At 52.2% G+C, this 23,846-nt stretch overlaps 1 protein-coding gene across 1 annotated transcript in view; it reads right to left on the minus strand.

Moving 5' to 3' along the window:
• Nucleotides 1-23,846, minus strand: part of TMEM132E (transmembrane protein 132E) — a 59,815-nt gene that overhangs the window by 34,063 nt on the left and 1,906 nt on the right. The window lies entirely within an intron of this gene.

Here is a 23,846-nt window from a genome sequence, read left to right on the forward strand (position 1 = left end):
TCACTCATTACACGATTCATGCTCTGAGGGCCCCAACAGCCCGTGCGACAGTAGGTGACAAGGGACCTGAATCCACTCACTTAGGACTTCATGGCTGATTACGTAAGAAAATACAGGCAGCTCTTTAGGAAGTGGAGGACAGGCACATCCCTCTCAGTGCAGGCTACGAAATCACAGGCCCCATCCAGGATCACCCAGTTATTCTGGACAGCTTTGGAAGGTGGGTTACAGAAAGTAGAGGTCTCCAGCTTAAGTTTTGGGCTCAGATAAACCTGGCTTTGAATCCCAATCCAGCCTCTTTCCAGCTGTGTGACCTTGAGAAAGTTGCTTAACCTTGCTGAGCCTCAGCCACCTGTCCTTTAAAGTGCTGACAACAATAACATCCAGCTCATGGGGCTGTCGTGAGGAGGAAATGCAAGTGCCTGGCACAGAAATGCTCAGAAATAAACATTAGCTGTTGCTATTAATAATAAATCATTCTCATTAGACTTTGGACTTCATCTTCCCTCAAAATGCATTCTTTCCCTTTCTTTGCTCCCTCAAGGACTTACTGTGTGCCAGGAGGGGCACAGAGAGGTCAAAGTTGGTTTCTGAGGGGGACAGACCCACAAAGAACTAGTGGAGATGCAGAGCTGGAAGCCTGCAGATGGTCATCTGAGTGGGGGGAGGGGGCAGAGGGTGCGCACATGTTTGGAGGGAGAGGATGAGACGCAGGTGATGACACAGGAGAATAGGCAAGGCAAGTTCAGATCACAGGGGCCTTGGATGCTGCCATGAGGAGCTGGAAGGATCTCATCCTCCACACAGACAATGGGAGATGGAAGCTATCAAATGTGGATGGATGCCGGTGACATGGTCAGATTTTCATTTTGGGAAGGGATCTCTTGGCGGATGGTGTGCTGGGGAGACTAAGACTAGGGAGAGTGCTCAGAATGCAGCTGTCATGGTCCAGGGGAGAGATGTGGAGTCCCCAACAGGCAGTAGCAGCAAAGAAGGAGCGAACCCTTCCTAAGAAGCCATTCTGAAGAGCTCAGACTCTGCCTGCACTTGGTCCCAGCCCCACTGTTATCAGTGCTGTGTGATCTTGGACATGTTACTGCCTTCTCTGAGCCTGTGAAGTGAAGACAGTACAAGTACTGTTGTTGTGAGGATTAAACAAAGCCCTTAGAACAATGCCCAGCACTCAGGAAGAGGCTTACTGTTGCTGTTACTCTGAAGCAGCACAGTCCAAGGGGGCTCCAGGGCAGGAGGGAGTAGAGGGAGGGGTGCAGTTGTCCTGCTGTGGCTTCTAGGTAGAGGGAGGGCGGCTCCATTGAGTGAGGGAGGGGGATGAAAGAAGGGACCAGGCCTGGTGGCGGAGGGGGCTGGTACCCACAGTGAGGAACTCATGGAATAGCCACAGGAGACGGTGGACGAGTGGTCAGCTGCAGCTGGGACAGTGAGTATGGCTGAGATGGCCAGGGATGGAGGCCCACAAGGGCAATAACTGAGGGTGGCAGGCACTGCAGAGGAGCCACCATGAGGCTGAGAAGGCAAGGCTTAGGGAGGGGAGGACAGGAACACCCAGGGGGAAGAGCTGGCCAGAGGAGGACCCTGCCACAGCCCACACAGGGAAGGAATGGCCTCTGAGGCTCCAGACCCAGGTCCACTCAGCATCGCTGCCTGACACCTCTGTGTCTTCTGCCTGCTGGATCCCTGTGCAGGAGCAGGCATGGCACACAGCCCCTCTTCCTGCAGTTCCTGGCATGGCATGGAGGTTTCTGAATTATGACTAGGAAAGCAGTGCTCAGTTGAGCCTGGGAGTCATACTCTAGCCTCTGTGGAACACGTCTGTACAGTGTGCTAGCTGTGGGGAGCCATCTCGCCTCAGTTTCCCCACCAGTAATAACAAGAGGGGGTTGAGCCAGCCCTTCCCTCAGGTTCCTTCTAGGGGTCCGAGGGTCTGTGTCTGTTACCCTCCAGGCTCCTGCCCTAGAGGCCCTAACACTGCAGTGGAGGAATCTGAGGTTACACACATCTGATACAGACACTGGCTTATCCCCCAGGAGGATGGCTACGAGGTCAGGGTCTCCTCTGCGCATCACTGTCTCGCAACCTGACCCCTGCCCATCCCACTTTCTGTCAGCCTAGATGCAGCCACGAAGATGACTTAATGCAGGTGACTTAACACCAGAAGATGACCCCCTTCCTGTGTAAGACAGGCCTAGGCTGGGAGGACACAGCCTCTGTGCCTCCCTGGGAGGCAATGCCACCTCCTAGCCCCACGTAGCTGGCTCTAGTGTTTGACACCAGCACCTCCAGGAAGATCTTGGAGAGGCAACTGGCATCTCTCTTTGCAATGACAGGCCACTTACATCCATCCCACGTGGACCTGCTTCCCCAGCTTCTGCCCTTGGCGCCAATGATCCTGGCCACAGATGGGTTAAGGAAGCCATCTCGTGGAGTTTGAAAGGGAAACTCAGCTAATTCTGTCCTTTGTGGACACTAATCCTGCTGTGTACGGCTCCCGGGTTCTCTTCCCCAGAAACCACAGCTCCTTCCCTTTTGACCCCACTGCCCTGGGCGAAGCCCTCCCTCTGCCGGATTGACTCCATGGGGATGAAACTGGAGATGCAGCCTCCTGCAGGGGATGCTGAAGCTCTGGGTCTTCCTGTCCTTGCCAGTCTCCAGTGTGACAACATGTCCCACCTGCTCTCACCTGTCAAGAATGGAGACAGAGAGGAAGCACTCCATCCCCTAAGCTAGAAGGGAGAAAAGCCTCCCCCTCCACCCTGGCTCCTGTCAGGCCAACTCTCCAGATGTGAGAGCTGCAGGGGCCTACTGCAGCCTTCCTCTTCAGCCCCTGGGATCCCAGAGATGGGTAAACTGAGGCCCAGAGAAGTGAAGGGGCCTCAGAATGGACAGAGCCTTGTGTCAGCCTTGTCTCTGACCTGTGCCCAATATGCTGCTGCCTCAATCTCTTGCGGGCTGGGCCAGCCCTGGGGGCAGTGGGACATGAGAGCCAGCTTTAAGGCAGCACGATTGTTCATTTCAGACTCTGTCTTCTCCTAGACTGGGAGGCCATGCGGAGGCAGCTGTCTCTCTCTGGAGACAACATTTTTTGGTCCCTGCCTCCCCCATTTTTTGGGTACCCGATGGAGCCTAATGGGCTGAAGAAGTGGTTTTTAAATGGTGTTCCCTGGAACCCCTCAGGGGGCCATGGTAGCAGGACTCCCAAGGGGCCAGACCATGGACCCAGTGCCTTGTGGAGACTGGAGAGGAGCACTAGACTGTGAGTCCAAATGCTGGGGTCCCCCCTCTCCCACTAACTTGGAGTAGCACCCTCTCTAGAGGACCCCTAATTGCTCATCTGTGCAGTGAGATTAACCCTGAGGCATCGGCAGGGATGACAGCTGTGGAGGCCCTCGGGCAGGACAATGAGAGGGGTCACAAGGTTGAGGAAGGTACTTGGGCCTGGGGTTTTGGGGTGGGGAAGAGAGAGGTAGCCCTGTAGCCAGGGGACTGCCTCCTTCCTCTTCTCTTCCCTCTGAAGCCCCAGAGGGGCTGGAGCCATTACAGAGAAGAGACTTCAAGTCAACAAAGACAAATTGGCTTAATTGACCCAAATTAGCAGCAGGGAGGGCCCTGATGGCCCAGCTGCTGGTGCATTTAATCACTGTCACCCTGTGTGGTCAGGGACAGCCCCCTCCCACAAGGCCATCAGGTTCATCTCCCTTGTGAATTGCCCCCTCTCTGGAGTCCTCCATCAGTAAGAAGTAGGGCTGGGACTTTGGGGACAAAGACAGCCTCCAGCCAGAGGCCGGAGTTCCCTGCAGAGCTGACAGCCTGGCTTCAGTAGAGACAGCCCAGCCTGGGACAGGGCAGTCAGGGACTGGGGGATCTCCTCCAAGCCCCTCACTCTGAGTTCAATGGCTGCCGCAGGGAGAGGGAGGGATTCACTGGGAAAGGCTGACTGTAGTACCCCCACGAGATGCTGTCTGCCTCCTGGGCTTTCCAGAGGCTCACAGAAGGGCAGGCTCTTCCCAGGCCTCTGGACCCGCTCTGCTTCTCTCTCTTTCAGCTTTTTGTCTATTTCCTCATTAATGCTGGCATGGAGGGTGTTGGGGATGTGGCAAGAATCAAATTGAGATCTCCTGAAATCCTCCTGAAAACTGCACCTCCTGGGATTCTTGTTGGCTGTTGCTGCCCAAATTTCACACTGTGAGAAGGCAGGAAGGCCATTTGTCCAGCCCAATGGCCTCCTGGATTCTGCCTGCTCCCCAGTGGAGACCAGCCCTTCTTCTCTCCCAGAGCAAACATGGAGAGAGAATGTCTGCCGTGAGCTGGCGAGGGCCTAGGGGCTCCAGGCTGCCAGTGACCTCCTGCTTCCATGACCTCATGGCCTCTGTCTCACAGCTCTGCCTCTGCAGGTGCATCCATCACTTTCCCGCTTGGAACCTTTGACCTGCTGGGGTTGCTCTTGCACACCTCGGAAAGGCCACGTGCAAGGTGCCCTGCTGCTCTGGGTACTTCACAGCTCCATCCTGGACTGCCAGTTCTGCCAGGGCTGCACTCCAACTCCTGGCCCTCCTGCCCTAGACCTGTCAGCCTTCTTTGGCTTCTCCTGGCTGCTTCTCTCCTTAGCAGTCACTCAGGCCCTCCTACCCTGACCTTGTTCTACTTTGCCATCTCCATAAATGCCCCACTGGGAATATCAATCCGGTGCCCCATGGCAAACCTCAGGGCAGACTCCCAAGGGTGGATCCCCTGCTGGGTTCATTGAGAGCAGAACTCTCTTTCCCCATCCTGCCCCTCCCCTCCCCCGCCACACGCACACACTCATATATGCTCAAACTTAACAAACGGGCTGCTTATCAAAAGTTCTTTAGAAATTAGCTATTAGAGCTTGGAAACACATTTCAATACTTTCCCACACAGGGACAATATTATCAGTAGCAGTTCAGTAGTAGTAGCAATTATCAGTAGTTACGTTTCCAGGTTAGCCCACCAAACAGAGTTTACCCATAATTCCTTCAGTCAATATTTATTGAGCATCTACTATGTGTCTAATGAGACTAAAGAGTGGTTCTAAGAGTATTATCTTGGATTCTGGGTCCTAGAACAAGGGACTAAGTGAACGAGAGGAAGAAAAGAAGATAGGAAGTGAATAAAGGTTCCCTTTCAAATCATTTAAAAATAGGACATGCCTATCTTCCACACTTTTTCTATGTTCTTCTTCCTTCCTGGGGTCCTTCCTGGAGGCCCCAGGGCCTCCAAGCCCCCCTCCCCACCAGGGCCCCCAGCATCAGGGGATCTGCCCTAGGCCTGTCACAATGCTGGAGGGCCTTATAAAATGCAGGTCCCTGGGACCCTCCCAGCCATCCTAATTCAGAAGGTCTGGTCTAGGTGCTGAGAAGGTGATTCTGGCCCCCTCCCCACTCCCTCCACCACACTTGGGAAGCCTTGCTCTGACAGTGAGGCTCAGGCTTGATTTCCCATTAGAAGCACCTGGGATCCCTGGCTGTGCCCAGATTAGTGAATTCAGAATCTCTAGGGCTAGGACCCAGGTACTGGAATGAAAATAATAATAATAATAATGAAAAATAAAAATAAAAAATAAAAAACTCTTGAATGTGCAGCCAAGATTGAGAAGCACTGCCTGAGTTCTAGTTTTCACAAAAGTGTTGCCTTTCCCTGCATCTGAATCCACCAAATTCATTACGAAATTAACACCTGCCCTGTCCCCCTACTCTCCCCTCCACCCACTGCTGGCAGAAGCAGTGGCATCAGCCATTCACTTTGCAAGTGTCATCAATGAGGTTGGTATACCCTAAAAGCCCCAATACAAAGGCCACCATCAGATAAACCAGCCCTGAAGGTGAGGGCTGGATGCCCCCCATGATGGTGCAACTGCGCTTATGGCTAGACAGTGGGGGTTGAGCAGCATTAGCAGGCGCCCCGTGGTGGGGTGTTCCTTATGCAGGTTTCTAGAATGCATCCTAATCTGAGTCATTCATCTTCCATGCTCTGATTCTCCACATACCCTCTTGCTGTGGGGAACCCCCCACCTCAGTTTCTACTGAAGATGCCCACTCTGGACAGAACCAGGAACCTCACTCCCACCCATCTTGCAAGGTTTTGCCTAAGGTTTGCAGTGCTCCAGTTGGGGCCCTCCCTCTCTGTTTCTCCTTGGGACCCCTGTCTATGCCTCAACGGTGCTAGTTATTTTCATCCGCCTGGACTCAGGTCAGCTCCTATGAGCAAGTGTCTGTAAGCTCTGGAAGTGTAAGTAAAGGTTAGCTGAATGAATATCTGAGGCTGGGGGCCAGGGTCTGCAGCAGCCAGGGGCTGGACTGGATCGCTCAGCATCTCTTCTGGCAGGACAATCAAGAGTGCTGTAGTTCAACACCTCCCCACCCCAGGGAAACCCAAAACTGCTAGGCCAGGGCCAGGTCCCAGCCTGGGTCTCAGAGGCTCCTGCTGAGAGCAGGCTCACATCCCCAAATTGGTGGAAGGTAATTTCAACATTTGTAACAATTATTCACTTAATTGGGTTCCAATTACATCAGAGAGGAAGCAGAGGACTGTGTCTGTGTTTATTCTCCTCCTTCCACCTTCTGCACATCAAAGGGAGTGCAGGGAGGATGACAAAGGGGCTTTATCTCATCTGGAACAATCCGGCCTTCTGTCAGGGGTGGGCAGGGCTGTCCTGGGTAGGCCCCGCCTCTGCCTGCTGAGCTTCCCTGGGGCCTGCATTTCTAATCAGGGGCTGGACTCATTCCAGTCCTAGAGGGTGCTGGGTACCCAGCAAGAGCCAATCCTTCTCCTGGGCTTCACCCCCACCAGAAAGCAGAGTGGGGCCCCAGGTAATCAGGGGGCAGACAGGTGATGGGACTCTCTGATGGGACTGTCTCCCCCACTGTGCCATGTCTCCCTCACTGTCCCATCACCTGATGGGCTCAATAGCACCACCCAGACCCCTCTCCCCATGGCACAGTGGAAGTGGCCTTAGGAAGGGATCAAGTTCACCAACAACTTGCCAGCTGGGCTCTCTGGGGGTGTCTCAAGGCCTTCCATGGGGTGACAGGGGAAGGTGGGACAGATGAGACCTTAGGGAGGTACCTCCACTCTCTCTTCAACCAGTAGTTCTGCTTTTACCAGTATCATATATACATTACATATAATACATGTATTATATGTAATGTATATGATATATTGTAATGCATTATCTATTACATATATAATTTACTGGCTAAAAATGTTTTAGGAAATTATTGATTTAGTCCGATTCTGTCTCATCTCAAACAGGGAAACTGAGGCCCGGAGGGAGGGAAGGGACTTGCTCAAGGCCACACCATCACTTTAGGGGCTGAGCTGCTAGGATTGAGGTCTCTGGGCAGGATCTCAGCCCCCAGTGACCAGGAGATGGCAGATCTCCATGGGCAGGAAGTGTGGAGGAGAGCATGAGTGGAGGTTATGGATGGAAAGGTGGGCCAGGCCAGAGGCTCATGGGAAGCACCAGAGCTGGTGGGGCCCTCCTACCTCTGGCCTCTGCTTCCTGGCCCACACTGAAAAAAGGCTGTGGTCATGAAGATCATGATGGTGGCTAGGAGCTGAGGCTGGGTTCACCTCCATGGGGTGTCAGCCTTGGGCTGGATGCCCTGCCCCAAGAAGAATCATGCCTGGGGTCTCTGGCCACAGGACCTCCTCAAAGGGACCGCATCTGCAGAAGGACACATATCCAGTCAGTGTCTGGCACATAGTCGGTATTCAGGAAACCTTTGCAGAATGGAATGAATGAATGAATAGTTGACTGAATCAATGAAAAAGATCCTAAGATCTTTTTCCTAGGAATCGGGACCTAGATTTCTAACCTGGGGTAAAATAAATGAGGCTCTATAAAGGAGCTGGATGCAGAACAAGGAAAGCTAGACTCAGAGGGGCTTCCGAGTGCCCCTGGAGCCCTGCCCCGAGGGAATCCCGTCTGTTGGGGGCAGGCACAGCCTCTCCTGGGGAAGCCCCTAGTCTGAGAAGGAAGCAGTCTTCTCTGGAGGAGTCCCCAGACTGATGAGGGAAGTGCAGGTCTCCCCTGGGAGACTCCCCAGTCTGGTGGTGGTAGGGGAAGGGAAGGGGAGGATACTGCTGTCCTGAGGAGCTCCCTGTCTGATACGGTGGCCGCAGCCCTGACTTGGGCAGCCTCCTGCCTGAGGGAGGAGGCAGGGCTCAGGCTGAGGCATAGCTCCCGCTTCCTAGCTTTGGAGCAGAGGGGCTGCGTGTCTAGATGCTCGGTGGGATGGAGCTGGGAGGTGCAGCCAGGCAGGAGGAGAGCCATCGACATTCCGGTCAGGCAGGCAGTCACTGAGTTATTATTATTTCTTTCTTCCTTTTTTTTTTTTTTTGAGCTACTTAGAGCAATTTACAGAAATCATTTAGGGGCCGTTTAGGGAGAAGAGAAAAGATGAAGACTTTTAAAGGCAAAGCCTAGGGATGGTTTTATGCTGATCAGCTTTGCAGAGATGTGGAGGAAAATCTGGATTCTGAGGAGGACCTGCAGGGTTCTGTCCCACACATCAGGGCTGGGAGAACCTTGGGAATAGCCAGGGACCAAGGAAAAGGAAGCAAATGATGGACCAAAGGCTAAGACACGTGAGGAGAAAAGCAACTGCCAGGAATGAGTCAGCCATTCCATGCCTCAGTTTCCCTTTTTTGTGACTGGGGCACCTGCATAGGTAAATTTGATGGCACTGGGACCAAGCTGAATGGGTGTGACACATCCTCTATGACACTAGGGGCTGGAGGCCTAGAGGATTAGGGCCCAGGGGGAGTAGATGACACTGTCTCCTGAGCTAGAGTCCTGCTCTGCTAATTCTGTCTCTGTGACCTGGCAGTCCCTTCCATACTCTAAGCCTCAGTTTCCTCATCCATATAATGGGAATCATGATTGCCAATTTCATGGATGAGGCTTACATGGTGTAAGATGTTTAGCCATTTTTAAACTGCCAAGGGCTCCACACTCCTTGGTCATGGTGGGGAACAGTGGTGAACTGCAAGGAGCAAGAACCTGATCTTCAAATACCAATTCCTCTTGCCACACCCCAGACAGGGGAAATCTCTCTTCTAAAGATGGCCTTCACTGGGCTGGAATCAGAGGCCTGCACCAGTTGCCTGGGGAATGCAAGTCATGTGTGTGTGTGTGTGTATGTGTGTGTGTGTGTGTGACAGAGAGACGTGAGAGGGAGAGAGGGGTTGGGGTCCGAGGGAGGGGAATGGAGGGAAAAATAAGAAAACCAGTCACACATTTAGCAAAGCCTTCCCCATAGTTCACATTTCATGCTGTTTGTGATGTGATTATTGGAGATGGAATCTGGTTACTCAATGTAAATACCAGGCCTACTGAGGCGCCTCCCCAAATACAGTCCCTGAAGAAGCCAGAGGTGAGGGTACCCACAGCTGTGACCAACCAACTTCCTTCAGCAATTGTTGGCGTTGCTGCCCCTGTCAATACCCTCATGTGAAACCAAAGAAGACACAAGAAGGAGACCACTGGCCTGGGAGTCAGGCACACGGGTCTTAACCCTGGCTTTATAACTCCTCCCCTCTCTGGACTTTGGTTTTCCCACCTTTAAAACAGAAATGGTTCCAGGTGAGAGGGGCCTGAATCTCCCTGCCAGCCCTTGTCCCATGTTTCTTTGACTTTAAGGATCACACCTCATTGTGAAGCCCTCTGTGCCACAGTCCAGAGAGGAATTCAGAGTACACACAGGCTCTCAGTGCAGGTCCACACACACTGATCTAGTGCCAGCTGTATGCAGGGCACCCTATAAGGAGGTCTTCCCATTGGCTGGTACCAATAATGAGGATAATCAGAGTATCTGTCCTGTTTATTGAGCATCCAGGCACATGCTGATACTTTACATCCATCAGCTCATTGAATTCTTATGATCTAAGAGGTGGGCACTGTTCATTATAGACCACCTTACAGGTAAGAAGACTGAAGTTTAGGGAACAAAAGTGACTCCTATCAGGTTGCTGTCAGAGCTGAGGTTCCCTAACTCCTAGGCTGTGCTCTGTTCACCACACTGCAGTGGCTGAATGGGCAAAGCTCTGGACAAAATGTTACTCCATGATGCTGCTGGAGCTCAACTCATCAGTTCACACAGGTTTTGGCAGTGGTTCCTACAGAATGACAGGAAGCCATACCTGGCCCTTTCCAAAGTCCGGGTAGGCCAGTCCCTGCTCCTCCAGCACCCTGGCATCGATCACACTGCACTGAAATTATTTGCATCCTTGTCTCATATTAGCCAGCCACTGTGTCTTCATCTCTGCATGCCTGGTGTTTGTCACAGTGCTTGGTGTGCAGTAGGCGTTCAAAAACATGCTCACACCTGTAACCCCAGCATTTTGGGAAACTAAGGCAAGCGGACCACTTGAAGCCAGAAGCTCAAGACCAGCTTGGATAATATCATTAGAATTCCATCTCCAAAAATAAAACCCCAAGAAACCAATTAGCTGGGCATGGTGGCATGCACCTGTAGTCCCAGCTTCTACTCGGGAGGCTGAGGCAGGAGGATCACTTGAGCCCAAGAGTTCGAGGCTGCAGTGAGCTATGATCATGCCAGAGCAAGACCCTGTCTCTAAAATACAAAACAAACAAACAAACAAACAAACAAACAAAATGTGCTGAATGAAACAATAGCGAGTGTCTATTTGAGCACTTCCTACAAGCCAGGCGCTGCTCCAAGCACTTTACATGCATTAACTCATTTATTCATTACAGCAACTCTATGAGAAAGGCACTCTTATTTTCCCATTTTATAAATGTGGAAACGGAGCCACAGAGAATTTAAGCAATATTTCCAAGACCACACAGCTGGGATATGGCAGACGAATGTGTTAATGAGTGAATGAAGGAATACATTTTCTCTCTCTGGTTACTGCCAATCATGCCACCCAATCTGTCTTGCTAGTGACTCCTGGGGTGGAAAGGGTGAGCAGTTGCGAAGGAGTAGGCTCCCAGGTTCATTCATTCATCCCACAGATCATTATTGAGCATCTCCTCTGTGCCAGGCCCCAGGGGTTGGGGATACAGCAGTGAACAAAACAGAGATGGCCTCTGCTCTCAAGGGCTTCCATTCCAATGGGACACATAACCATGTCATATGTCAGGTGAAGGGAAACAGAGCAGGGTCAGGGGACAGAGTGAAAGTGCACAGGGCTGCTTTAGATAGAGGGGGACCAGGGAGGGACCTGAAAGAGGTAGGAGGTAAGAGGCGGGAATCGTGTTTATTTGAGGGGCAGCAAGGGCCAGCCAAGTCCTTGAGGCTCTCTGTGCCTGGCATGTCAGGGACAGAAAAGAAGCCAGCATGACCAGAGACGAGCAGGTGAAGGGGAAGATTGGGTCAAAGAAGTAGTGTCGGGAAAAGGGACAGATCATGCTGGTGGTACGAGCTACTGTGAGGACTTTGGCTCTCACTCTCAGTGAGGTGGTTCTGAGAAGAAGGGTGATGATTTGACTTGTGGTTTGCAGGATCTCCTGGCAGAGCAGAAGGGAAAGTGGCCTTAGGAGGCAGCTGGAAGCTGCCTACCCCGGCCCTAGAAGCTGCTGCCTCTGAATGGATGGGAGTCATCATCGTCAGCACAAATCATGCCAGAGCTGAGGAAGGGCTGAGCAGGCACTGAGCTGGGCAGGGGATTTCCAAGAAGGACAGCAGGAGGTGAGTGGGCTCAGCTCATCAGTCCCAGAGCACTGAATCTGGGGCCCTGAAAATACCTCCAATAGGAGAACTGGGTATGGATAAGCCCGTGGGCAGCATCCAGCCCTGTACTGTCCTGTTGGGTGGCCACTCACCACATGTGGCTGTGGAGCAACTGAAATGTGGCTAGTTGGCATGAAGATATGCTGCTGGCAAGGCAGAATGCACAGGGGATTTTGAAGATTTAATACAAAAGAAAAGAACAAAGTATCTCATTCATAATCTTTTATACTGATTACATGTTTTTATTTTTGATTGTTTCAATATAATTTTTTTTTTAAATGTAGAGATGGAGTTTTATTTTGTTGCTCAGTGTGGTCTCGAACTCCTGGTCTCAAGGGATTCTCTGGCCTCAGCTTCCCAAAGTGCTAGGATTACAGACATGAGCCACCAGGCCTGGCCCTGATTACATGTTGAAATGACAATCGTTTGGGCATATTGGTTAAAACATACTATTAAAATTAATTCCACCTGTTTCTTTTCACTTTTTCTCATGTGATAAATAGACAAGATTAAGTGAGATACGTGGCTGGTGTTATATTTCTATTGGACAGTGCCGATGCTGCTCAGCAACCTCTATTTCAAAGACAAGAAAACAAAATTCCACTGGGAGGAAGGGTTTATCACAGGGCTTGAAGTTGGCTGAGAGAACAGTGGTGGAAAGAGCAACACCAGAGGTGGGAATGTGGGGAGGTGGGGGACCCTCTGGGTGGGTCAGGTTTGTCTGAGGTGACTCCTAAGGGTTCCTTGATGCCAATGATACCATTATGAAATAATGATTATGGCAACCATTTACTGAGTGAGCACTGACAGTGTCAGGCGGAGTGCATAACTGCAGTGGCCCCATCCTCAACAACCCTGCAAGATGAGTAGGTTTTTCTTCTTATTGTTTGCACATAAAGAAACTGAAACGAAAGAGTAATATGCCTATGGTTACCTGGCCATCCTGCTAGGAGTGGATGAGGAGGCTCCTGCTCCAGGATCTTCAGGGTTCAAGCCTGTATCTCTCCCCATACACCTTCAGGCTGCAGATTAGGGAGGCCTGTGTTCCTTGTCAGAAACTCCCTATAACCCTAGACCTGCTATCTGGCAATGGCAGTGCTGTCCTGGCAGTGTGTAGACAGACTTTATACCCACCATGGGGAGGATGCAAATTTCAGGAAGCAGTGGGCTTGCCAGCTGGGTGCAACTTTGGCATTGTGATGGGGGCCGGCTGCTGGACCCAGGAATGCCTCCTCCACCCCGGTTGGGCTGCAGAAGCACTGGGAACATGGGGCAATGCCTGTGACTGCTTTCCTGGGAAGGAAAGTGGGGAGGCAGGAAGGGTGGGGGCCAGCAGCTGGCCACTGCTGTTTTTAAAACAAGCAGCATGTTGCTAAGAGGCATCAAGGGCTAAAAAAAAAAAAAAAAAAATCCCAAACAAAACAAAAAACCCAACCACCAGAAAACAGCTCTCCGGGAAGTCTTTGGCATTGTCTTAAACATGCTTCCCAGCAGTAAGGCCTGGCTCTAGGCAAGAAAGGATGGAAAGACCCCAGTTTACCGAGCCCCTCCAGCAGGCACGTAGCATTTGTTCTGGATACTTCCAAACACACCGTGGGATCTCATTCATGTGGCAGCCCAGCCTGAGAGAGGATATTACTCCCAGTGCAGACAGGGGAGGAGAGGCTCAGGGAGATGTCAGTAAGTGCTCCAGGGTCACTCAGCTACACTGCAGCAGAGCAGGCAGCCCACACCATTTCAACCTACATCTGTGTGACTTGAAGACCCACCACGATTCTCTGACATGACTGGTTCCTAAGACCTTCCTGGGGCCCAAATGCTGACAGTGACACCTGTGTGGATCCGCTCCTTCAGCTGCTGGCTGACCGTTGGATGAGGAATGAGGAGGTAGGCTGGTTCTCCATTAAAAATAGTGAGGGAGCCTGGATGTGGTGGCTCATGCCTATAATCCCAACACTTTGGGAGGCCAAGGCCAGAGTATCACTTGAGGCTAGAAGTTCGAGGCCAGACTGGGCAACGATGTATTTGCAAGACCCCAGGGAGAGAAAAAGCTTAAAAGTTAGCCAGGTGTGATGGCATGTGCCTGTAGTCCCAGCTACTTGGGAATGTGGAGGTGGGAGGATTGTTTGAGCCCAGGAAGTTGAGTCTGCAGCCAGCTGTGATCATACTACTACACTCCAGCCTGGGTGACAGAGCAAGACCTTGTCTTTCAAAAAAAAAAAAAAAAAAAAATAGTGAGGGAGATCCCATCTCTCTCTAGGTTCTCCTACTTGGCCATATTCTTCAGAACTCCTGACTGGACCGTAAGGATGCTCCTGTACACCAAGGGGTCAGAACTGGCTATGAAGTCACAGGCATGTCCCTTCTGCTCTCCAGGCGTTGGCTGCTAAAATAATAAAGACACTTCCACGTACTGACCCCTCGTGCTGCGGCCTCCTCACCTTCAATTTGCCATCCAGTCTTACAGAGGTGGAAACCAAGGAGTGGAAACCTAAGTCAGGCTGCTGGTAAGCGGCAGAGTCAGCACTCACACTCAGATGTATCCCTCTGGTTCTAACGGTGAGCTCTTTGTCATGGGGTGGCGCCTCAGATGACTTCTAGTGCTCATTTCCCATCCCAAGGCCCCCACTCCCAGATCAGATGCTGCCAACACTTGCTTCAGCATTGATCCAATCTGCCAATTGTTCCCTGATCAAGTAATTATTGAGAACCCTGCTTTGATGATGTCACTCCCTCACTCCATAACTCTCTACAGCTCCCCAGCACTTCATGGAACATTGGGCCAAAGTCTTTAAAGATCACCCAGGTAAAGAGTTACCAATTACATACCCTGAATTTAGCATTGTATCTTGCTATTTCTTCACAGGCATTTTGGCTCTCTCCCACCAAGACTCTGAGAGTTCACTGGCCAGTGACCATTTTTGCCCTGTGTTTTTATCTTATCCAGGGTATCAAACAAACAGTAGATGCTGGCTGATTAGTCTTCAGAAGCAGAATTCTTGAACTTAGTCAAGGGCTCCTAAAGTGGCACTTCTTCCATGAAGCCTCCCCAGATCCCTCTAACAGTTATGACATTTCTCCCTCTTCCTCCACAATGCTCTGCATCCTTTGCAACATGTCGATGACTCCGCATTTTATTACAATCTGTGCAGATGTGGAAGTGAGGACAGCAGACAGGTTGGTTTTAGAGCTGAGTGTAGGGAAAGGGTGAGAGTGGAGGAGGAAAGCTATGAGTGTCGGGACCAAGCCAAGAGAATAGAGTCCATAGCCAGCTCCGGGGGGGGGGGGGGGGGGGGAAGATTCCTGGTGTCCAGCACAGGGTGTGGCTCATAGCAGGTGCTCATTTCATAAGTGACCATTGAAATAACTAGCTAGTTCAATAACTGCTCAGACACAGGTGTGTGGTCAGTGGTGGCTGGAGGTGGGGGCGAACTTCCCAGGCAGGAGGGCTGGCAATGCCCCAGGACGGAGCCCACCCCTCTGCACCATGCCAGTACCCTTGCCTCTCACCCGACCACCTCCCACAGCATTTCAGACCTCTCATGCATGGGGCTGGCTGATGGCAGTTTTTATCCTGCCGAGTACAGCCATAGAAAATTGAGATCATTTCTCTGCTGTGTTGGCAGCTGAGAAAATGGCCATTTTTCCTATTTCCAATCCAATAGTTCCTTGCTTTTGGAAAAAGACCCCATAAGCCAGCCTCTCTCCAGTAGAGACAGGGCAGGGGACAATGTGGTCATCCTGGGGCAGGTCACCTCCTTGGCTAGGAGGTGTGGGCTGCAGCTGTCATGCGGTGGCAGGGCTCCGGTGGTGGGTGGACGGACTACCAACTAAGGCATTTGCAGACATAGAACGGCAACAGGCAGTAAGGTCAGAGCAACAGGTAACCCAGGGCCTTTGCGGGGTGCTCAGGGACTCAGAAGAAGTTGACTTTGCAGTCCCTGAACACAAGGACCCCCACACCTGCCACTATTGCACTCCCCAAATCAGAGTGGTGTAAGATCAGACAGGCCAAACAAGTGCTTGTAATCCCTGCCCCTGAACTGATTTTTTGTAAAGGCAGGTAATTAGTAAGAAAATCCAAATCTGTGAAATACATTGAAGGTTGCTTAGCATCCCATGTGCCCTGGGCAGATGAGAACAGCCGGCATGTGGCCTCCATCATGATAGCTCCCTATTTCCCTCAGCCTGCCAGTCACTGTGACTACAAGGGCGCCCCTGGCCCTTTCCCCTCCCTCCTGGTCCGTCCAGGTGCTCTGCCCCGCTGGCCTCCTTGCTGTTCTTTGAATGGTCAAGCCCACTCCCCCTAGGGCTCTTATCCTGACTGGTCCCTCCGCTCCGAAGGCTCTCAGATATTCACTTAGTTTCTCTCTCACCTCCTTAATGTCTTTGCCAAAGGACATTCTATCAACTGATCATTGGTATTAATGCTACGCATCCCTCCCCTGACATACACACCCACCTCAGATTTCCCAATTCCCCTCACCCTGCTTCCCTGCCTTTAAAATAAATAGCACTTGCCTGTAATCCCAGCACTTTGGGAGGCCAAGGTGGGTGAATCACCTGAAGTCAGGAGTTCGAGACCAGCCTGGCCAACATGGTGAAACCCCATCTCTACCAAAAACACAAAAATTAGCTAGGTGTGGTGGTGCACACCTGCAGTCTCAGCTACTCGGGAGGCTGAGGCAGGAGAATCACTTGAACCCAGGAGACAGTGGTTGCAGTGAGCTGAGATGGCACCACTGCACTCCAGCCTGGGTGACCACCTGGGTGACAGAGTGAGACTCCGTCTCAGAAAAACAACAACAAAACAACAAAAACCACTCATTGCCTTTGAACATATATAATTCACTTATTCAATGAATTTATTTTTTACTGTCTGCCTTCCCCACCCACAATATACATAAGAATGTATATTGTGCATCCCTCCTCTGACAAACATACCCACCATGAATGCAGGGATTTTTGTTGTGCGCGCTGACTACAACCAAATGCCTAGAACAGTGCTTGGCACGTAGTAAGCACTAACTGAATACTTGTTGAGTGACAACGTCTCTGTGTGCCTGTATGTGCACAATGATTCATTCATTGATTCATTTGACAAGTCATCGGTTGCCTAGTTTATTCCAGACATCACATCCCAGACAGACTCTGGGAATACAGAGGCAGAGAAAAGATCACACACGGTCCAGGTCTATTTGAGCTTTTGGCCAGCAGGAAGCCAGGCAATGCAGAATTAAAACCACAGCAAATCTGCAATGAGTTGCAGTGGGTAGTGGGTCCTTGTTCTTAGAATAGGGATGGGCTTCCAGGAAGAAGTGGTGGATATGCTCTGCCCTGACAGCTGAGTAGGCAATGGAGTGGAAGAGTGTGAGTGTTCTGGTCAGAGGGAACAGCATGCACAAAGACTGTGACATGCAAAAGAGCATGACTTATTCGAGGGACTGAAAGAAGCATGGAGGGCAAGGGAAGAGAAAGGCTCAGAGGAAACTGGAGGGTCAGTGGGCCCTGACAGCACCCGGCAGGACTCACTCAGGTATATGGGCTCGCATGGCTGGCTGCCTGCATCTGTGCTGATTCTGTTGGCAGGAGACAGAGAGGTATGGCAAGAAGACCTCCGAAGGCAGGGTCATGACTTCAAAAGCCAGTGTGGCCAGGACTCTGTTGAGCCTCAGCTTTGCCTTGCATAAAAAGGGGATCACAGTGCTGCCTTCACATAGCAGCCAATGTGACAAACAAAGCCATCATGGATCTGAACTGGAGAAGAGTTAGAATGCTCAAGCTTAGCAGTGTGTGGCCGTGACTGAGTGGGTGTGCACATGAGTGTGCACCTGTGCTCCTACCTCCCACCAACACCATTCTTCCACCATGACAAGGCCGCTGCATCACCTGTACCAAGCTACTAAAAATACCCTGGCTTCTGGACCAGAGCCAGGCTCCCCCAAAACCCTGGGGGCTGAGGTAGGGAAGGAGAGACCAGGAGGGGCTGAGAAGGTTGTGGGGTCCTCAGTCTCTGGGCAAAGTGGTCATCAGTCACTATCAGACCCTCACCATGCAAGGAATAAAGGCTACCCCTGAGATCTGGAGCTATGCCTCCCTCATCTTATTGGGGCCTCTCTGAAGATGGAAATTTGCCTCCCTTGTTATACTGGGTGCTCCCCAAGTGCAAGAACCATTCCCCCCCACTGCCACAGCTTTTCTTCTTCAGAAAAAGAGAGAGGTTGCCACTCTGTGACTGTGACTAATTCTGTTTAAGGGTTGGCCAGCTCCAGGGCTGTGTTCCTGGGGAGGGGTTTAGGAGTAAGGGTGGGGTATCCTAGCTGCCTTTTCTCTCAGGGCCAGGGCCCCGTGGGGTCTGATGTTCAGTTCTGGGAATTCTTGGATGGAGATGCTGCTGAGAACCTGGACCATTTTAAGAGTCATCCTATCCATCCTGGTAACCTCATTCTCCAGCTCCAGTGGTCGTGAAAGATAGGCCCAGGGAAACAGAAAATCTGAGAAGTTCTGCCAGCAAGCACACATCCTGCCCACTGCCGTCAGTTTGAACTGAACAAAAAAAGTCATGTAAGAGAAGAGAATAACCAGCTGCTCATTCTCACAGGCCAAAAAAAGTGTGGGTGAGAATGCAGCAGGAAGGATTACAGTTTGATAAAAAGCAGAACTTTTTGAGGGCAGGTAATGTCCTAGATAATTTAGGCAAAAAGAGATTTTCTTCAATTATCTTTTCTACTTCCCTTTTTTTGCATTGAATTATTCATCCTTGCACTCATTCATTCGTGCAACAAGCATTGAATTATCTAGGTAACTGCTTCCATTTTCCACTTCATCTTGCTGGGTTGTCTGCTAGCCAGCAGGGCCTGGGATGGAAGTGTGTATGGCAGAGAATGGGTGGGAGGTGGTGGTGGTGGGGAGCTGAAAGGGTCAAATGACACAGCAGAAAGGAGATAATGGTGCCTGGACTCGGACTGTGGGTGCTGAGACCACTCTAATGGCTTGCTTGTCCCCACTTGTTGCAACATTGGCTCACCTGTCTCAGTCCCCGCTTTCTCTGGGCAGTGCATTTGTCCCCCAGAGACCCGTGCAGTAGCTAGCTGAGTGTGGGTGCTCTGTGATACACTGTCCCATCCTTGGGGACTGCTGGAGTATGGCAGAGCCAGCTGAATTGGTGATAAGAAGGCCTACTTTTCTTTTCATTTAAGAAGACAGAGAAGGAAAATTTTTAAAGAAATTTATGTTCCTAAACACACACACACACACACAACTGGTTCATTAATCTCTTATTAAAATTCTGTGTTGAGCACGGGCAAGGAAGAAGTAAGGAAGACCCTGGGGAGGAAATGGGGAGGAAGAATACGATTCTTCCACTTGTTAGCATCGGCTGCAGGAATCAGGGGAGAGTGGCGTGTGCTTGGGGAGAGAGGCGTGTGCTCGGACAGAGAAAGATGAGGGAGGTAAGAAGGGGCTTCTCCATCACAGAACAAAAGAGTTGGGAGGGGGCTTGGAGGGCACTGCCCCCTCGCATTTGGGAGAGCAAGAAAACAAGACCCAGAGAAGTAGGTCAAATTCCTGTGGCTGCACAGCAAACTGATGACAAAGTCAGGGTTTGAACCCAGATATCCTGTATCCTGAGGACTGTGTGATTTCAAACTGCTTTGAATTTCAAGACTTTGGACCTTTGTCTCATTCCCCCAAGTTGGACTTTGAGCTACTGAAAGAGCTGGGGGTCAGGTCTGGACTCCCTCACATTTCTTTCACAGCACTTGGTAAGGTTTATTAATGAATGCTACTAGTAATTGATTATCATGACTGCTTGCAACCAGAGGCTGGCTTGAGGCTAGAAGCCCATCACTGGAAGAAGCTGCAGAGAGAGGGGATAGTAGAGGTGGTGGAATCTGTTGAGGGGTCTGGGGCAGACAGCCAAGCCAGGAGCCCCATTTGGGCTCTGGTGCTTGTTCTGATTCCAGAACAAACTTGCAGAGTGAGCTTGGCCAGTCCCTTCCCTGTGTGTCCATTTCCTCATCCACATGAGGTTGGATTTGGTGGTTCCTCTTTCAGTGTTTTGGACATCATTATGTGCAGGGCAACAAGGTGAGACCCTGCCCCCTATTGCACACTCCCCTGCCCCAGGTAGGTGGGCCAGACCCCAGTGGTGGGAGTTGGTGCCTCTCAGGGTTTCAATTTCTGCAGCATCGCCAGCACTCACTACCAATCTCAAGTCCAGGGTCTGTCAGTTCCAGACAGGCCCCAGGCAAGGGCCTAGGAGACACCCAAGTCCAGCTCTGGTATTCCACAGTGGCCTTATCTCCCACAGCGAAGCACCAGCCGTCCTCAGAATGGATTCCAATAAAGCTCATTTCCTGCCACCAAGTTTATAACACATCCCCACCTACTGGTCTTAAACATTAACAAGGCTGTGTTGTGAATACGGCTGCATGTGGCCAGAAGAAAGATGGGTGTGGGAGAGGGGAAGCAAGCATCATCCCTCACGCCTGGCAATAAAGGGGTCTCCCAAGGGCTGGTGCTTACCCTGTCCTGCTGTGTTCCTCCTGCATCTCCAAAAGGGCTCAGGGCTTGGGTGATCGGGGGATGGGGTAGGGGTGTGGACACAACCCGCAGGAGAAACTCAAGGTTGCTGGGCTGGGGATCATGGAGGTGAGGACACATGTTTTGAGATCATGTATTCAGAATGACCCTGGACACTACATTTGTATCCTGTGAGACCATGTCATAACATGTCACCGGAGACACATGGGTCTTGTATGTGCCCACTCAATGGGCATGGCATGGGCCTGCTCCATCCTCTTGCTCTCTTTGTGGTATCTCTGCCTGTCTCCTCCCCTGCCCCTCTTCTGCCCTCTACCCCAGAGCTCCCTTTTCAACTGATGCTGGGAGGGTCCCTCAATACAGAGTTGTCCTCCTACCCCATCCATTTCTTCTGAGCACCTGCTATGTGTCAAACACTGGAGAGCCATGCAAACACATAGAAGACATGGCTCCTACCCTAAATGCAAGAACGTGGGGATTAGGAGGATTGCACAGGTAAGCATGCCCATGTGTACCCCTCACACAGCAGCCTATGAGGAAAAAGTGCTAGAAAAGTAGCATGAAGTACCAAAGAAGTCATGGAAAAAGTTCATTTATTTCTATCGGGGTATGGGGACTGCTGGTGAGAAGCTAGGGGGTAATCTACGGAGGCTCCCTGGAGGAGGTGACATTTGAACTCCGCTTTGAAGGTTAAGTAAGAATTTCTGGAGGCAAAGTATTCCAGATGGAGGGGCTGGTGGGTGCAAAAGCAGAAAGGCAGGAAAGTGAGAAAAGCAATACCTCATAGGGCACACAGAGGATGGCGAGAGGCCAGTATCTTTGAAGTGAAGATGTGGATTGGGACAAGATCATAAACGGCTTTGGATGCCAGGGCAATGAGTGTACCCTTGATCCTAGAGGCTGTGGGGAACCAGTAATTGTTCCTGAGTAGGGAGCTGACATAATCAGCCCTCTAACAGATTTATTCACCACGCTGACCCCTAAACTCCTATTCAAACTAACAGTGGGGCTGGGAGTCTCCCCTAATATTAGATACAAGAAAGTGGCCTTCACAGATGTTCCCTGGAAGAAGGCTGGGAACAGTGTAGAGGTGCCCAAACACACCACTCTGCCTATCTCATGGGCTGAACTGGGCCCTGAAAAGGTAGTGAGGCTCCATTCACACATGGTCTCTGTCCAGGAGTCCTGGCAGAAACTGGAAAGGGGAAAGAAAGGCCAGAGACCACGCTGCCTGTGGAAGATGGGGAATGTGAGGGAGGCAGCCCAAGGTCACCCTGCCTGGTGGTGCCAGAATCAGACTGAAACCCAGGCCACTTGGCTCCCAGTCTGGCTGTGTGGTCAGAACCCTGTGACCTCAATTGCCTGCCAGGCACAGAAAACTGCAACTGTCCCTCTATCTCCCAGCATTTTAGAAAAGCCCCGGAACCCCAACCAAGAGTCAGTTTAAAGGGAGACTAAGTCCCCGGACCCTATTCTTAACAGAGGGAAGGGGTGGCTAGGTAGGTGTCAGGCAGCCCTGGAGGAGGAGGGCAGCCCAGGGGAGATGGGGTTTTATTGTGGGGGGATTTCTATCATACTGGCCTTACCCATCTGGGGGATCCCCCAAGTTTTAAGTATCTGCTGGCACCCTTCTCTGAGGCAGGGGAGACTGAGACATGGGATGGAGAAGAGAGTTCAGGACTCAGGGAAGGAGCTTGGAAAGGGAGCCAGATAGTCAGGAGGGGAAATGTCCGCTCAGTAGGGCGATTCAGACCCTACCTCCTCAAATACCTTCTTTCTGCTCAGGCAGCCAAGCCCTCTGCCCTAGGTGTGCTGTCACTGTGTTAGGCACTGGCTGTGTGGAGAGACAGGGAATAAGCCCATGGCTCTGCCTCCACCAATCCAGGACTACTGGGGCACAGAGAGGGCACTGGTGCCTAAGGAAAAAAGGAGGCCAAGGCCAAGACCGAGGGAAGGCAGCCAGGACGCTAAGGCCCAGCTGGAACTGCGTCTTAGGAACAGGCAGGATTCTGGCAGGTGAGGAAGGGAAAGGAATCTTTAATTCCAGGCTCAGGGATCCGGAAGGTGGGCAGAGGGGCCCTAATGACAGAGTTTGAGCTGCCCATCATTAGCGTTTGAGGTGACGCCATGGTCGGGCTTTGGGAAGGGAACTCCGACAGCAAGATGTAAGAAGAGGGGAAGAACCCACCTAGACTCAGGCCTGGGTTTCTGGGCTTCCTCCTACTGGGCAGGGAAACTCCCTGCCGGCCAGTGCTAGGTCACAAGTGCAGCCCATGCAGCTCCAGTGCGCAGACAGGCAGCCCACCTCCCTCTCCCCCACCTTCATTCTCAGTGTTGCATACAGAGCCTAGAGATTTCTGGTTCCCCGCTATGCTCCCACTTCGCCCCACCTCACCCTCGCCCCCCTGCTGGCTCGCTGCTCTGCCTATTCCTCCCATAGAGAACTGAGGTTAGCTGTCTCTGGTGAACTGAACGCAAAACAACCCCCCTGGAGTTACCTCAGCTGGGAATAACCAAGCCACCCATAGAGGGAGGTCTGCCTGCTCCCCGTCCCCCTCCTAGCCCCAGGACCCTACGATTCCGAGAGCCCCTCTTTTTCTTATTCTCTCAACCTTGAGAATGCGCTTTGGTCAGGGTGAAAGAGGCCGCTGGTTAGAGACCTTGGGCACACTCCTGGCGAGCTTGAGCAGGCTCTTAGGGACTGGGCAGATCTGGGCAAGAGCTGAGCCCGGCACACTGAGGGCGCTCCACCAATGCGGAGAGCCCACTGCCCCCTCCATCTAAGCGCCCTCCATTCTGCCTGAGGCTCACCCCTCAGCGTGGAGCATCGAAACACCCCCGCCCCCCAACCCCGCCACGCCTTGCTGGTTAAGAAAATGTATCCCAGGTCGGCTGGTTTCACGTTAGGAGAGAGCAGACGGCCCCGCTTCTCCACTCTCCTTTCGGAGCTTTCTCCCTCCCACCTCGGTCTGCTCCCCTCGCCTCCTGGAGCGTCTCCAGCTTGCGGAAGGCCCGCTGCAGCCTCCTTCCCTCTGGTCTGAGTTCCCACTCTTGGGGGCTGTTCAAAAACCCGCTGCCCCCCACCCGTATGCCCGCTGTCCCACCGCCAAAGCGCGCCAACCCCAATCCCTCCTTCTCCCACCCCCTTTACCGCGGAGCCCGGGGCGAGCCTGGGGAGCAGACGCAACAGATTGCAGAATGCGAGAGCGCGGAGCCCGCTCCCTCCGCGCGCGGCCCGCGGCCCACGGCCCCGGCCTGTGCCGGTGCCCAGACCCCCGCCCTCCGGGCTCGCCTAAGCCGGCCATTTAGATGCAGCTCACAGGACCGCGGGCGTGCGAGCCGCGGCGGCTCCCCGGCCCGGAGTCAGTCCACTTCCCTTCCCGAGGACCGCCGCAGGAAGCGAGGCGACGGGCGGCGCGGCCCCGCACCGGCCTGCGCGCCCGGGGCGGGGAAAGACGCGATCCCGGTGGATCCCAACAGCCCCCAGCCCGGCCGGCTGCAGGGGGAGACGGGGGCGGGGGTCGGCCTGGACGCGATCCGGAGGATCCCTCGGATCCCTCTAGATTT

The sequence above is a fragment of the Gorilla gorilla genome, chromosome 4 (assembly GCF_029281585.2).
Source record: "Gorilla gorilla gorilla isolate KB3781 chromosome 4, NHGRI_mGorGor1-v2.1_pri, whole genome shotgun sequence".
Classification (NCBI taxonomy): Eukaryota; Metazoa; Chordata; class Mammalia; order Primates; family Hominidae; genus Gorilla; species Gorilla gorilla.